Genomic DNA, 15,422 nt, shown 5'->3' on the forward strand with positions numbered 1-15,422 from the left:
CCAAAACTGGTCTATGAGTGGCTCATTGGCATACCTAACCTAAGGCAATTGTAATAGAACGTCGAGTAGACAACAAAGCAACAATAAAGTTGGTTAAGTTTAGTGATGAGTGAAAAAATTTGAAATATTTTGTACTCTTTTGATAATTAATGCAGCTATTGTTTTTGGAGTTAATTGTGTGTTGGCTTACAGAGAAAAATTACTTACAAATATTTTTGACAAAATATCCCACTGTGTGGCGCTTCACTCGTCTTAACGATTTACTGTGCGAAAAGCGCATCGCTCAAGTATCTCTGATGATTGTTGGATTAATCTTAGGCCGCTTGTTGTAGATTGATGTGAGTGCTTCGGCTGCTGTTGCCACTACAACTTGCTACCACACACAACTTTAGCGCGAGTATTCATGCAATTGTTGTTGTTGACATTACTTAAGTGCTGTCACTTTTAGATAGAATCATTCATTTAATGTCTAAAAGTGTTCAAATCATATTATTAGTTGTGTCTTTGAAGCTAATCACAGCATCATAGCATCATAGCATCGATAACCTTGAAATATGTTAATGGCATTTAACTCCTACGAATAAACGATAAATCTTCAGCAAGAGAATCTGTAATTTTGCTACTAATGCCAACATGCGCTTAGTAATACAGACTGAAAAGGGGATTAAAATGAAATTATTGCAAATATCAAAGCAAAATCTTTAAATAACTCAAATCAGATAGATAAAATTGAATAAATGACTTCAAAGTAGAAAATTTTTTCAGAAATTCTAATTGTATTCTGGTAGGAAATATGTTTCAATCACAAACAACAAACAGGGAAAAATTGTTGAAAATATATACGTTATTATAAAACTTCTTTAATCAGTATTTATTTTAAAAATTTCCAATAGTCAATATATTTTTTTAAAAGCAACAACAGTAATCTGCCATTACGCGGCGATCCCATCGTCTTTAATACTTCTTTCCTTCCCTTTTAGATCCTTGTGATACCATTTTCTATGTTTCGGACTATAATTTCCTGGATTATACCAAAATATATACAGGTTGTTGCGGATGCTAAGTCCCCATAAGAGCTTCTGGAGCTGAAAGTTTGCCAGCATATGTTTCACAATTTCTTCTTAGTTTTTTGCTACCTAGGAGGGTTTCGCTTATCAGCCCAGAACTGTACCAAACTTCCAGAACAGTCGTAATCTGGATAAATTTTACATGTTTTATTAATTGATTGTCGTACTGGAGGACCATTGAAAATTTCATCTATCAACTTTTTCTTATTAAATTTTCATTAAATCCTAACTTAATCATGTATTGTCATTGAGTTAGTTTGAAGAAATACTTAACTTTAACGTAAGTTTTACCCTCCCATTCATTTCCACCGGTAGACTGTACCGACGTCTAGGAATTTGGGGACATCATTGTTGCCGAGGGATGAGTAAAGCAGAAAATTTTGTACTTGTAACTCAATATCTTTTTCTTGGAGGAGTGTTATGATGGAAATAATGTATAATTCTCCACCCTCCGTGGATCCACTTAAACTTAGAGTTATCGTCCCATATTTTATTCAAAATAGTCTCCTTCTGCTTCAATACAGCTTTTTGCACGGTCCAAAAGCATGTCGAATGAGGGTTTTAGCTCGTTGGCCGGTATGGTCGCCAGTAAGCCGGTGCAAGCCTTTTGAATGGCCTCTACGTCTGCATAACGCTTTTCTTTCATGGGCAAATGCATTTTTCCGAAAAGGAAGAAGTCCTACGGTGCCATATCAGGTGAGTCTGGGGAGTGGTTAATGGTTAAAATATGATTTTTGATCAAATAATTGGTCACAAGATGTCCTTCGAATGTTGGATTCTGAGCAATTTTTGATCGTCAGTCAATTTGTGCGGAACAAACCGTGCACACACCTTTCGTAAGCCCAAATGTTCGGTCAAAATGCGATAAATCGATTTTTTGGAGATGTTCAATTGCATTTCCATGAATTTTAATGATAATTTCTTACTTTTGATGAATTTACGCATAGTTTGGATGCAGTTTCCGGTGATCACGAATTTTGATTGGCCCATGCGTTGATCGTCATCAATGTCCTCACGACCACTTTGAAAACGTTCAACTCTGTGCTCATGCACTCTGCTACGGGATAGGCAATCAGCGCCTTAAACTTGTTTCATCAATTGAAACGTTTCGGTAAAAGTTTCACCAATTTTAAAAAAAATTTAATGTTGGCTCTTCTTTCGAAGCTCATTTTCGCATTGATAACACAAACATACTGACACTTAAAACGTAATAACTTCACTTCCAATAAATAAAATTTTATGACATTCTCTGTGGACAATCGATAAAGATAGCAGATTAAAACGCACCCGTCGACATAGAGAGGGCGCCACCAGTAGGCGCTGAATTCAAAAAGTCCTGTTTACTTTGGAACACACCTTGTAGTATTCCTTGTTAACAGTTTCGCCGGCCGGAAGGCATTCGGAGTGCACCACACCTCGATAGTCGAAGAAAACTGTCGACATAACCTTGAATTTGACTTGGTTTTTTCGGCTTCGGCTTAACCTTTGCCACGATATTCGGCCGATAGAGAAAAAATATTTCGACGAATGGGTTTTCGCGCATTCAAATTCAAATTAAAAAGTCTTACTATCTTTGCCCACAGTACATATGTACCTATAGAATGACTAGCGCACCTAACTTTTTCCCTGATTGACGATAAGATTGCGAAGACAGTTTGATTAATGAAATTAGTTCATGAACTAGAAACATTGATTATTACCGTTATTATAAATAGTTATTTGCATTAAAAAGGTATGTTTTAGTTTAGGTAAATCATTAGATGTTATTAACTTTGTACTTGTAAATTATTTACTAACCACGCACATACCATACCACACATACTTCTATGCATGATGTGTATAAATAAAATCAGTTGTGACCCGAGAGATGGATCTGTCAGCACTGGTCATCAAATGGCAGCCAGTGGAAAGAGAGTGAAACTCGAGCCGCGTCAGCAAACGAATACAAATTGTGTTGTCTCAGTATATACATACATATGTATAAGGATGTAGATCGATTGAGGTCGTTTTGATTTAGATTTGCATGTTTTACGATTTTCCTTTCGCTTGTCGTAATTAGCCTCTATTGGCTTGCAACAATTGACAAGCAATGATAAGTGATACTTTCGTTGATCGACAGCGCCTGTAAAAATACTGGAAATGCAGCTACAACTACAACACCAGTCTATTGTAAAACGATTTTAGAATATGAAAGGCTGTTAGAATTTGCATTGTTATTACAACACTTTTTGTTGTTTCTATCTGGCACTTTATGAGTTGCTGCAATGTAAGTCTGCTTAGAAAAAATAGGAAAAAAAAATACTTCAAATTGATTTCATGCCATAAATTGATTTCATGTTTTCAACAATTTATGCAAACTGCAATGAAGGCAATGCAAAGCAAAACAAAATTGCAAAAACACAAAAAAATAAGAAAAATCAAAATATTGTAAATGCGACACACAAATGCCGTCGGTGTCATGTTGTACGACTTTTATTTGACACGCATTGGCATGCAGGCATGCTTCACACATACACACAAACACGCATGCACGCGAATGCAACCATGCATCAGATGTGTGCGCCAACTTTTCAGCACGATTTCGCTGTTCAGCAAAGAATCGGCGCGTATTTAACAGTTCAATAACGAACTGAACATAATTAAACAATGGAAATTTGCCAGCAGCAACAAAGCAGTAAGCATACATATATTCTAGAATATGAAATACAAACTGCTGTCATTGGCAAACGCAAACGGCTATAAAAATGTTGCTGCAACTTGTTGACAAACATTCTCTCGAAAGTCAACAAACAGGCTGTTAATTTCTGTGTGGAATTCGTTTGATCAGCGGCTGCCGGGCAGGTGAGCAAGTGCGAAACATGACACTTACCACCAACCGCCTGAATACACATATGTATGTAAATTTGTATACCCTGACAGGGTATATTATGTGCCACAAACTTCATAACACCCAGACGTTGAATACCATATAAAGTATATATGTATGTATATTCGTATAACTGATCAGCGTGACAAACTCAATCGATTTAACTAATCGAGATAAATAAGGGGTTATATATACATATGTACATACATAAATGATCAGGATGACAAGACGCTTTGAAATCCGAGTGACTGTCCGTCTGGCTTTTCGTCCGTCAGTGCGGGCTGTAACTTGAGCAAAAAGCGAGATATCTAGCGTAAATATTATAGTAACTCTCATCGGTAATGTCAGAGGCATTAAATTTTACCACCGAGAGGGGAGATTTTTAATGGAGCCTGAGTAAAAATTGAGCGATGGGAGTGGCACTGCCCGCTTTTAGGTGAAATCACATATCTCGAGACCCGCTCGACCGATTACAACCAAATTGCATACGTGACATTCTTCTTAGATTTTTCCGATACTGAAATAAAAAAAAATCGATTTTTTTTTATATTTTCAAAGTTTAACTTTTCAAGAATATGTGTACAAGAGGATTTTTCAAAATTAAAATTATTTTCGGAGATATAGGCATTTTTCTGACCCGGCATCCGAACTGGTTCGGACGGAATGCGAAACTTTAAACGCGTTTTTCTCAAAACTGACTTTTTCGGAACGATGCCCACGATTTCTCAGGTTCTACTGAATCGATTTACTTGAAATTTATAGAGTCTTCTTTGTAGGCTTGTCTATGGTTGAAATTAGCCCCATCCCCAAATTTTTATTTTTATTATTTTTGAAAAATTCGAAAGAGTCAGAAAAAGTGATCCAATAACACTTTTTTTTAGGCAGTCGCCATTTTGTGAAAAAATTGTTTCCCATTTTTCCGTAGTTCCGACCATTGCGACATTATTCTAGATTAATAATCTTTTTTTCTTTTTGGCTTCAGATAACTCGGAGGGTTGAAATGCATGGTCACGTGGAAATTTTTAGAGACCCCCCACTTTGTCAGCTCATAATTTTTAAAATATTTTACTTTTTTTAGTTCTTAATTTTTTTCTCTACTCCTCTAAAATTAACAAATAACTAATAAAAAATCGATAGTAAAAATATTAATTGCCTTTTTTTATGACACTTACCTGAAATTCATGCTTCTAGACTAGAATACCCCCTTAAATGAATAAAATCAAGTGAGAACTCGCCCAAGATCCCATATAACTAATAAGCCTTATGTGCCTAAAGCTACTTCCCTGGCTTTAATCTTGCAAGTTGCAAGAGTATGGGTTGCACCCGAACTTAGTTCTTCCTTACTTGTTTTTTTTTTTAATATTTTTAATATTATTTATATTATTTTATGTTTTTTCTGAAGGATTTCCATACTAGCTTTTGTGGTCGTAGGTCGCTTTTATTATTATTAATGGCTTTGTGCCAGTAATTGCTACTTAACACCGCCATAAGTCTTATATGCATACATATTTACATACCTAGAGGTTGTCGAGTGCAGTGTTGCAGATTTTCTGAAATGAAAAAATGAAAAATGTCTTTTTAATTTGTATTAATGGATTAATGCAAGCAGAGACACATTTATTTTAATCAACTCACACATACACACAAATATTCATAAATTTAGTGCATACATACATACATGTATTTATGCAAAGTACCTGGCCGAGTGGGAGCTTTGCTGACTTCCGGATAAAGATTGATTGCGTGCGTAGGAATTTAAATAGCAACAAAAACAGAAGGTTTTATAACTTTCAGGAGCGAAAGGCGACTTTAGGCAGATATTATTACATTTAACGCATGAAAATATTAAATTGATCATATAAAATGTATGTACAACACATTCATGGTAACTTACTCTACAACTTAATATTCCTGTTACATAATATAAGAATTAGAGTTTCAGAGCTTTATAAATGCTTTGAGCGTCTAATGAATGTAGGGACCTTATCTGCGTTGTCAAGTATCTCTTTTGCGATCTTTACTCGAAGTCATTTCTACAAAAGATTTATTTATTTTGGTCCTCATACCCAAAATATTAACCAAAATGTGTTGAGTCGATTCATAAGAGATGCTGATATCCTCTGCTATCTCCCTATCTATACTTGCGCTGCCATTTCGATAATAGCAGTGTCACTTACATTCAAGATTTCTAGAAATATCTAACTATCAGCTGAGCTCATGGTTTTGCTAAAAAGTTCATAGGAAATACATAAAGTCTAAAAAAATAGTATTTAAAAATTTTTAACTAGCACTTTTAATAAAGAAAAACAAACAAAACCTGGTATTTGGCTTGATATAACTTGAATATGAAGCATTAAGTATTTTTCATGGGGATAACTTAAATTTAAACCGCAATTCGCTAGCTAAAACGCTATAAGCTGAAATGAACTTTTCGCTTCTCACAAATATTTTGATTATATATTTATTTATTTTGTCATCAGAATGCGCACCCACGCGATTGCTTAATATTCAATTCCATGCACTTAAGCAGAATTTCAATATTAATGTCTTCGCTGAGCGCATACACAAACATTACTCTATAGACAATTATGAATCTGCACACATTTACATACGAGTACTATGCGCATATGCACATGTGTGTGTTTAGTTGCAACATTGACAGAACGAATAAACGCTAATGCATTTACTGTTATGCTTATTTTATTACTTCTCGGACGCATTTCAACATTGAAGCTCTGTAACAATTTGCAGAAAACGTGGAACTTGTCGCTTCTTTAGCTATGCATGCATGTATTAGTAAGGTACAGCCACTTTGCCTATCGAACGCGCCAAGTGTGACACCCACACCTGTGTCGCTGGAAAAAATCAAGCGAAATCAAATTGAATGGAATCGAATAAAAATGCGTCATGCGCGATAAATCAACACTTGCGATCCGAATTGATGAATACATACATACATACATGTGTACATCAATCGAAACAATAGACACTTGGTTGAGTTTGCAGAAAAGGCTTGCCCATAAATGGCGTTTCACAGTGAAATACAACATCGATCTAAAAATAAAACACGATTTGACTATTGAAAATTTTATAAAAAAACAAATGTACAATTGTTTATATACATATGTATATAATACAAAGTTTGCTGACTGATAAACCCACATGCACGCAATGGCTGAGTGTAAAAAGTAAATTTTATATTTTCGCACTTCATTCAAAGATTTTATTGAATATTTGGCTTAAAATTCTGGGCATTTTTGTGTTGCATAAAATGTACGCTTGCATATCCCACCAGTTTGCCATATTCGTAGTTTTATCGCCAAAGCATACTTGAGAGGGCAGCAAACCGCCAATGAAGTGCCAACTCTTGGCTCAGCTGGCATACGGAAGTAGGTACACACATGCTTGTGGGCTGTTTCCATTGATTAAATCTTTCGATAAACACCGCGTAAGTAGATTTTTTTTTTTTATAAATATATGTATATGAGTATAGACATATTTATTTATAGCTGGCTGGTTCTTGAGTTGAATGAAAGTAAATCTTGTACGAAATGTTGAAGGACAGCTGAGTGGCAGGTCTGCGCAGAAAAAACTATTCAAAAGAAGTAAGGGAAAGCTAAGTTTGGACATAAGCAGCATACTCTTGCATCTTGCAAGGACTAAAGCCGGTGAAGTATCTGAAGTTACAAAAGGCTATATTTTACAAAGATAACTGTTATAATGACCGATATACTCGTATGCGGTATAAAATCACCCGGAAGTTCGTAAATCTTTATATCAGCTATTTGAGGGTTAAGGAAAGTATTAACCCGATTTAACCCTCTTGTGGTATACAGACATACTACTATCAGGAAAGAATTCTCTCTGTACTTCAATTTTAAATCTGATACATTGACCAATATTTTCGTTAAAAAGTCAATCATAGGTACCGGGGTACACACTTTCGGTACGTAGAGGGTCGAATAATTTTAAGTCATAAGGTGGCTTACTCTAAAAGCATTATTCATGCAACGTTTTCTTCCATTATATTAATTGCTTCATGATTTGTATCATTGTATTGAAGAATCAGATTTAATTTAAAATAGTGTTATACTGGAAGTAGGCGTGGATGTAGTTCGATTACGCCCATTTTACTGCTGTGACATGAGAATTAGAGAATAATACCATGTACTGAATTTTGTAGTAAAGGGTAGGGCGGGTCTCAAGATATGTGATTTAACCTAATAGAAGTCGGATCCACGCCCATTGTCCGATTTTTACCTACTATAACCCCACTTATGTCATCTCGGGGGTAAAATTTAATGTCCCTGGCATATTTAGTTGCTGATTTAGCACTCTTTAAGTAGATTTCAATAGTTTCGTTATATGGGAAGTGTGCGGGGTTATCATCCATTTTCACACTGTCGATGAGAGTTCTTGTAAAAATTGCGCTGAGCTAATTTGGTTGTGGTAGTTTCAGCGGTTTAGGAAATATGTACATTAAACTTATTAGAGCGCGGGGTCACGCCCACTTTTTACACAGGTGTCCCTTGCTACTGTCATCCCCTGGGATGGATATCTCAATTTACAGTATGGACGGACTGACAGATTGTCATTCGGATTTCAACTCGTATCTGGAACTAATTTCGTATCTAATATCCGCTAGTAGTGGGCTTAGCAAGGTGGACAATCTATTTGGAATTATTCTTCAGCACGGCCATCCTGGCACTTGGTACAGATTTTCTTTCCAAACTGCGGTTTTGTGAACTTTAGAAGGGAAAGTGGCTTTTCAAGTCCACTCGTGGATTATTCCCTTCAAATTGGAGCAGTCAGTCATCCAGATTCCAGTTATGCCTTACTAGGAGGTGGTTTATCTTTGTACTTGCTTTTACTAAGAGTCATTTCCTGAACATATGGCGTACGCAGACATCTCATAAGAATATTCTTGAAGAAGTTATTCTTTCAGTAAAGATAAGAAAGTAACGGTGTGATTATAACACTTGAAGATTTCGAAGAATGAAAGAATAATAGACTGATTGCCTGTCACTTACCGTTGGCTTTTTTGACTGTGATATAGGAAGGTTTCACTGAAGGATCAGATTATGAACGAGTCGGTGAGTTTTTGTATGGAATGATCGCTTAAGGCGAGTTTAGGTTGAAAAAATGAAGTTTGTGATAAAATTCTTCAAATTAAAACTGAGATTCAACTTAAGTATATCGCCCTAGAATGTTCCAAACTTGATGCAATACAATTCTAAACCATTAAAATTCCATATATGTATATATGAATAATAAAGTGTTTGCTTTCAATAGTTAATGTAGTGACTAATCGCGCACAGAACTTCTGAATGAAATTAGAATATGTAAGCACACGCTGTGTTCCGTCAACTCGTCAACGTGCTGCCTGTAAGAAAACGAAAACTCAAGGGGCATTTGATCGATAAGCCCACACAGAAACGGCAAAAGCTGAAACCTTAAGTCAATGTCAAACCGAAGCAACACTGCGCGGCAATAAAAGCAAGCAGCACATGAGCAACAGGCGTTTTTAGCAAAAGCAGCAAAGCATGTCGCTTTTAGTAAAGCTAACAATGAAAATACCAAACAGAAACAACAACACACATGCATATTTCATTCATGCAAACGCGTATTTAAGCATATGTGTAAGTGTGTGTGTGTGTGTTTTGGCACGCTGCAAGAGCCGGCTTGGAACAAGAGCTTAGGGAACACAATACGCTGCGTGCTGTGTGCCATAGCCTCGAGCTTCCCCCTTTCGCAACATGCGCGCAACACATGTGCACCAGCAGTGGCCAACGCCAGCAGCACCGATTGGGGTCATTATGTTGCGCATGCGTGAAACAGATTCATCCCACTGTACTCGCATGACACGCTTGGACTATGGACGTGAACGTGAACTCGAAATTCAAACTGTAATGAATGGTAAATGCAAATTTGCCGCTCTGCGACGAGCTGTCGAGTATTATTAATCAGCCTTTTATTTAATATCGACGCAGTTAGCTACTACATTGTGCAGGTGTGTGTGTTTGTATGTGCGGGAACACATCTGCGCGTGTCATTTTGAATATTTTTTATTTTTTTAAATATTTTTTTTTCTGGTTTCAAGTTTCCCACTTCACATGCCGAACAAGGCGGCATTGCATAAGTAATTGCCTCAAAAGAAAACATTAATCTATGCATTGTGCATAAGTACATATGTGTGTATGTAAAGCAAGTATTTGTTTGGCCGATGATATATGACTTGAGCGATTCAAAGTTAAGGTCAGCGTGGCAATTGGAATGTTGGCAGCTGATTGGCCGCTGACGCCGTCGACACCGTCGACACTTGGACGCACGTCGAGTGGTCAAAATGTCAAGTAGAAGAAGTTGAGGTGCTGCTGGTAATTAAAGTGCACTGAACTCCCTGCTCCGACGCATATTGGCATAATGCCGCTGTTGTTTTGCTGTTTTGCTGATTGGTAGCAGCGCTTTTGTGCTTAAATCATGATCCAGTGGATAAGTGTGTTTGCTATTGTTGCTGCGTTGAGGTTAGGACAACAGAAAGCAAGTACAACACACACAAGTGCATTAACACTTCAAAATGCTAAGTCATTAGATCTTACCATATTACTTAACGCATTTGCCTTATAACACACATCCACATAAGCACGCATTCGTGAATTAAGGCCTGTAATTGGTGCTCATGACCTCCGCGCTAAGGTTCAAAAACTCTCAAAGAAATCGTTTGCATATTTCGCTTAAGCGAATTTGGCAAGCAAAAAAGCATAAACAAATCCATCTATCGATCTACTTATATCTCGGGCATTACTGCTTAATCACACACACACACACACTTGCACTCACACGCAATTGCCGCTTAATTAAGTTATTAATTTATGAATGAAATGACAAATTAGTGTGAAGCCCACTTGCTTAGACACTCGCATTTTTTATTCACTCAATCGCCTTTGTATTTTTCGCTTTTTCGCCTTTCCGCTTAAGCCACAACTGTTCACGCTTAATTAAATCAATTATTTAGTATTTATATTGATTGCTAGAAATTATCATTGTTTGCAAATTAACTCAAGCCCGCTGCAGTTGCCGCATGCTGGAGGCACACATACATACATACATGCATATTGGCGCAGCCGCTGCAGCGAATTACAATGTAACGTCGAATAATGAAAACAATTGCAATAACAATAAAAGCTTAGAAAGTGCACAATGCAGGCAATGAACACGTGTAACGAATGAACACTCAAAGACTGACATATCGATGCGGTATCTACGGAGCAGCGCTGAGCTGGCCTATTTCAAATATGAAATGTGTGACTAAAATCACGTTGTCACGCTTATGAGTTGATGGAGAAACAAGAAAAGCGGTAAAAGTAATTTTTTCAAAATTTCGAAAAATACCGAAAGTGATGATTTCGGCGTCTTAAATTGTTTTTGTCGTCTTTGAATGGATCTTTAAGTGGTTCGAAGTGGAATTCGATGCGGAAAGAATTCGATTTCGATTGAAAATTTTTATGCGATCATAGATACCGTCGGTATTCAGCTTTACCATAAGTAAATGCTTTTGTCAACGTTGACATGAAAAGAACAAGGTTTGTACAGGATACAACAGATGCTTTCATTTCATTTTTTTCCACGGCTTTTTTGCTTTTCGAGTGGATTAAAGTTACTGTTCGCAGACGAGAAAGCTGCAAACATATCAAAACACTCGACTCCGGACTACGACAAGATACCTCCCATCGAACACATGCGTAATGAGGCCCGTATGTTTCCAGTTAAGGAGTATAATGAAGTCCTCTCCAAGCAGTTTCTGTTGGTGTGCATTCGCAGAAATCAAAGTCACCTGCTTATAGCGGATCCGCTTCCTTGTAGCATCAAGAGGTTATTCCTCAACTAATTCGTCGACATAAAACAACACGCCGACTAGACTTCGGACGCAACTAACTTCATCTATGCACTGACCGCCTTAACACCACCTTAACACATTCACCGACCCTCTCAGTGAATGGCGTACTTGGAGTCAAATCACCACTCATTGCAGACAAAGAGCTCAAGTTGCTACGAGAAACGGGAGGGACCCTTGCGCAGCTTCGTTATGGATACCGTAGTAGATTAAATTCTTATTTATCTAGAATAGACCCTGATATATCAAACATATGTCCAGCGTGCAATGAGTCTCTGCATGACACTAGCCACCCCTTTGTGTGCCCTGCTAACCTTACACATCTGACACCCTTCTCCCTTTGGTCGGACCCCGTAGAAATAGCACGTTTCTTGGGCCTATCGTTGGATGACGTCCTTTTCACCATCCTAACAGGAATTAGGTACCCGTTACAACACCAAAACCCACCCCCTGCTTTAACTTAAAATCGGAATCTGTAAATGAACTACATTTTTCCATCGTCTTGAAAACCCTTTATACATACATACATATATGGGCTTCAAATTGATTGGTCTCTTGTCTCTAAAATACACATTTCAACATAATTTAGGGCGTCCTCAACAATTTTTTCGCATAAATAAAGGGTGGGCCATATAAAATTTTAAATTTAAAAAGTCAATAAAAAAACGGCTTGATATTTTTCAAAGGTCTAACATTTATTTAAAAGGTTGTTTTATGAAATTTATTTGTGGAAAACAATTTCGGACAAATGACCACCACGGCTGAGTTTACAGTAGCTTATCCGATCCACCCAATTTTGGAATACTTTCTTACCAACTTCAACTTGGGAACTTTTTCGATCGAAACTTATTCAATGATTCGCTCCATTATATGTATTATATACTTGTAGATTCGTTAGTCATCGCTCTACTCGGTATACTTTATAGCGGTATAGTGTCCGATCGAACCTAACAATTTCGACAGGATGGATAGTTGGACATTTTTTCACGGACACAAATAAGAATATGGCAGAAATTATAAAAGGTAGTTGTTTTGGGTACTAATTCCAACTTAGTGAGAACTTGAACGTGAGAACATATACATATTTACATATACTATGTATGTATGTATGTACTTAGGAAAAGTTTCACGATCTAATTGCGTCTGAACTTTTTAGTAACCACGAAATCTATTAAAAAATTAAAATGAATCAATCCCGATCACTCCTTCTCAATAAACACATCAATAAAAGTAGTGCCACTCAGTGAGGTAAGTTCGTGAATTCATAACAAATCTTCCGTTGATTTCAAATGACATACCAAAACATCATATGCGTCAATTAGTAGATACATATGTATAACGGTATGTGCCGAGGAATATGCAATGCATATTACGAGTAGCATCACTTTTTCAACAGAATTGCCATAAAACGCTTTAAGTGCCTATTAACACTTAAATTAAGCTATAAAAGAGAGCAAACGCTGCGAGATATTCATAACATTTCTTGTTGTGCGAAATTCTATTCGTCAGCTGTCAACTGTTGTTTTGCAATTTGATATACCCACGACTCGCTCGCTTTGTATTTAACGACGAGTTATATTTAGTACACACACACACAGGCACACACACGTGCATTGCAGTCAACTCGTTCCGACTTAAAGTGCACTTTTGCCGTTTATCGTTGGCAATTTGCTTTTTTATTTTCAAAACAACCATTTTACATGCAGCGAAGCAGTTAATACACGTTCATAAGTGTACGTATGTGTGTGTATACTTTTGAATGCGAGATGAATCCAGGTGAAGTTTAACTAAGGCACACAAACTACAATATACCAGCGCTAGTATGGAGCTAAAAGCTGCCGCTACAGTGAAGAATGAAAATAAATGCACAATTGTTTATGTGGCTACAAAGTGTTAAGACTTGCTTGTATGTGTGTGTGTATGGTTGTGTTTGTGTTTGCGAAGGCAAGTTGAACTTACATAAAAGGCATCTTGTATTTTATATTTCAATGTCAAGCAACAGACGTAAGTCGGTGAGTAATAGATACGAGCGTTCAGCGAATCAACGCTGCGCTGAATTGCCTGCACCTGTTGACCAGATTTTCTTATATAATGTATGCATATATGTATATATGTACATATGAAGCAAAAATAATAAAATCACTATTGCGTAGGTGCTGCCAGAGTTTTCGGTTATATCATCATATTTTTCGATCGCCAAGACACCTCCATGATGACTCGATAAGGTAATTTTCAATACTACGAGCACAAAACCGAAAATGAATAGCAATAAATAGCGCCAAAATGGTAAGTAGGAAGCTGCTGAAGCGTCAAAATTAGCACTCGCTGGCTCACAGCGAATTATGACATTTCCCGTTGATTGAGCTTATCGGACTGGCACTCGCGCTTAACTATGTACCTTCTTCCAATGCAAAAAAATGCGACGACGCTTTTAAGATTATGCACGTTTGTATGTATGCACTGGCGGCCGAGTCACTTGCACGATGGCCATGTGAACCTCTCAGGTTGCCACAAGAGTGTTGCATTTTCGTCTGTGTGGCAACGAACGTATTGCTTCATCGTTGTGTTGCATGACCAAGTTTTAGCGCCCGATCTGCCATTCACGATCTTTCAATTAATTCGCGCGATTATGTCCTGCAGTTATAGTGTTCTGTGTATTTGTTGTTGCCTACGATCAGCATCGGTACCCTTTGATTATGCTTCATTAACTTCGTATGCGATCGCGATTGCAATTGCAACAATCCAATTGTCTGCTTGACTTATGGCAGCAAATCGGCATTGAACACACACACACATACACGCATATGCATATAAAATGTTCGTGGCAACGGTGCGGGTGTGTGTTGCAACGAAGCTGCTTCGAAGCATCGTAAATCAATGGCTGTGTTAATTTCTGGTATGCGAGTGCGCAGCGAAGTGCATTTTCATCGATTTTGATTTATCGTACCACTTTGCCAATCTACAGGTATGTACTCATAGGTATAAATATTGTATTACATGGCAAATACCTGGCGATTTTGAGTAAACGTAATAACGGTGTATGGATAAGAAGTTCAATAAGCCAAGGAGCTTGTCGAACAACAAAAGAATATTTCTGGAAAATTCATTTTGTTGAGAAGGGAAAAAGTTTCGACGGTAGACAGAGCAAGCTTATGTATTATGTAATTGAGAATTCATCAAATCTAATTTAAGAAATAAGTTATCGGTATTTCGCTCGTCATTCTGGCGTACTCCCCGAGAACTCGGTATTTTTTGTGCTTTGAGTATTTTTTATTAAAAACAGAAAATTGCATGGACGCTTGTAAAGGCAGACGAATCCTATACAAATTATACTCTGAACAGTGTATAAGATATTTGCCAGTTTGAAGTTTGTGACACCCAGAAGGAAACGTCAGGAACCCTACAAAGTACTTACTAAACCCATACTAAACCCGGAAAGTAATAGGCCTGATTTTCTTCCGCCGCGACTGTACTTCGGAGCATGCGCGCACCGACTAAATTTGGTAGACAGCGTTCCTAGCTAACGAACCGGGTATGTAAGAGCAGCGTACGTGATTAAATTCTGTGTAAAAGTGCGACAGATAGGTTTGATATGATC

At 37.3% G+C, this 15,422-nt stretch overlaps 1 protein-coding gene across 2 annotated transcripts in view; it reads right to left on the reverse strand.

Moving 5' to 3' along the window:
• Positions 1 to 15,422, reverse strand: part of LOC105226433 (formin-J) — a 76,329-nt gene that overhangs the window by 38,585 nt on the left and 22,322 nt on the right. Inside the window, exon 2 of one of the 2 annotated variants that reach the window (XM_049458553.1) lies at positions 5,451 to 5,483. The exons of the other annotated variant lie outside the window; for it this stretch is intronic. The gene's annotated coding sequence lies outside the window, so the exon portion shown is untranslated. The remainder of the gene's footprint in view (positions 1 to 5,450; positions 5,484 to 15,422) is intronic. 2 annotated transcript variants of the gene reach the window in all.

Source organism: Bactrocera dorsalis, chromosome 5 (assembly GCF_023373825.1).
Source record: "Bactrocera dorsalis isolate Fly_Bdor chromosome 5, ASM2337382v1, whole genome shotgun sequence".
Taxonomy (NCBI): domain Eukaryota; kingdom Metazoa; phylum Arthropoda; class Insecta; order Diptera; family Tephritidae; genus Bactrocera; species Bactrocera dorsalis.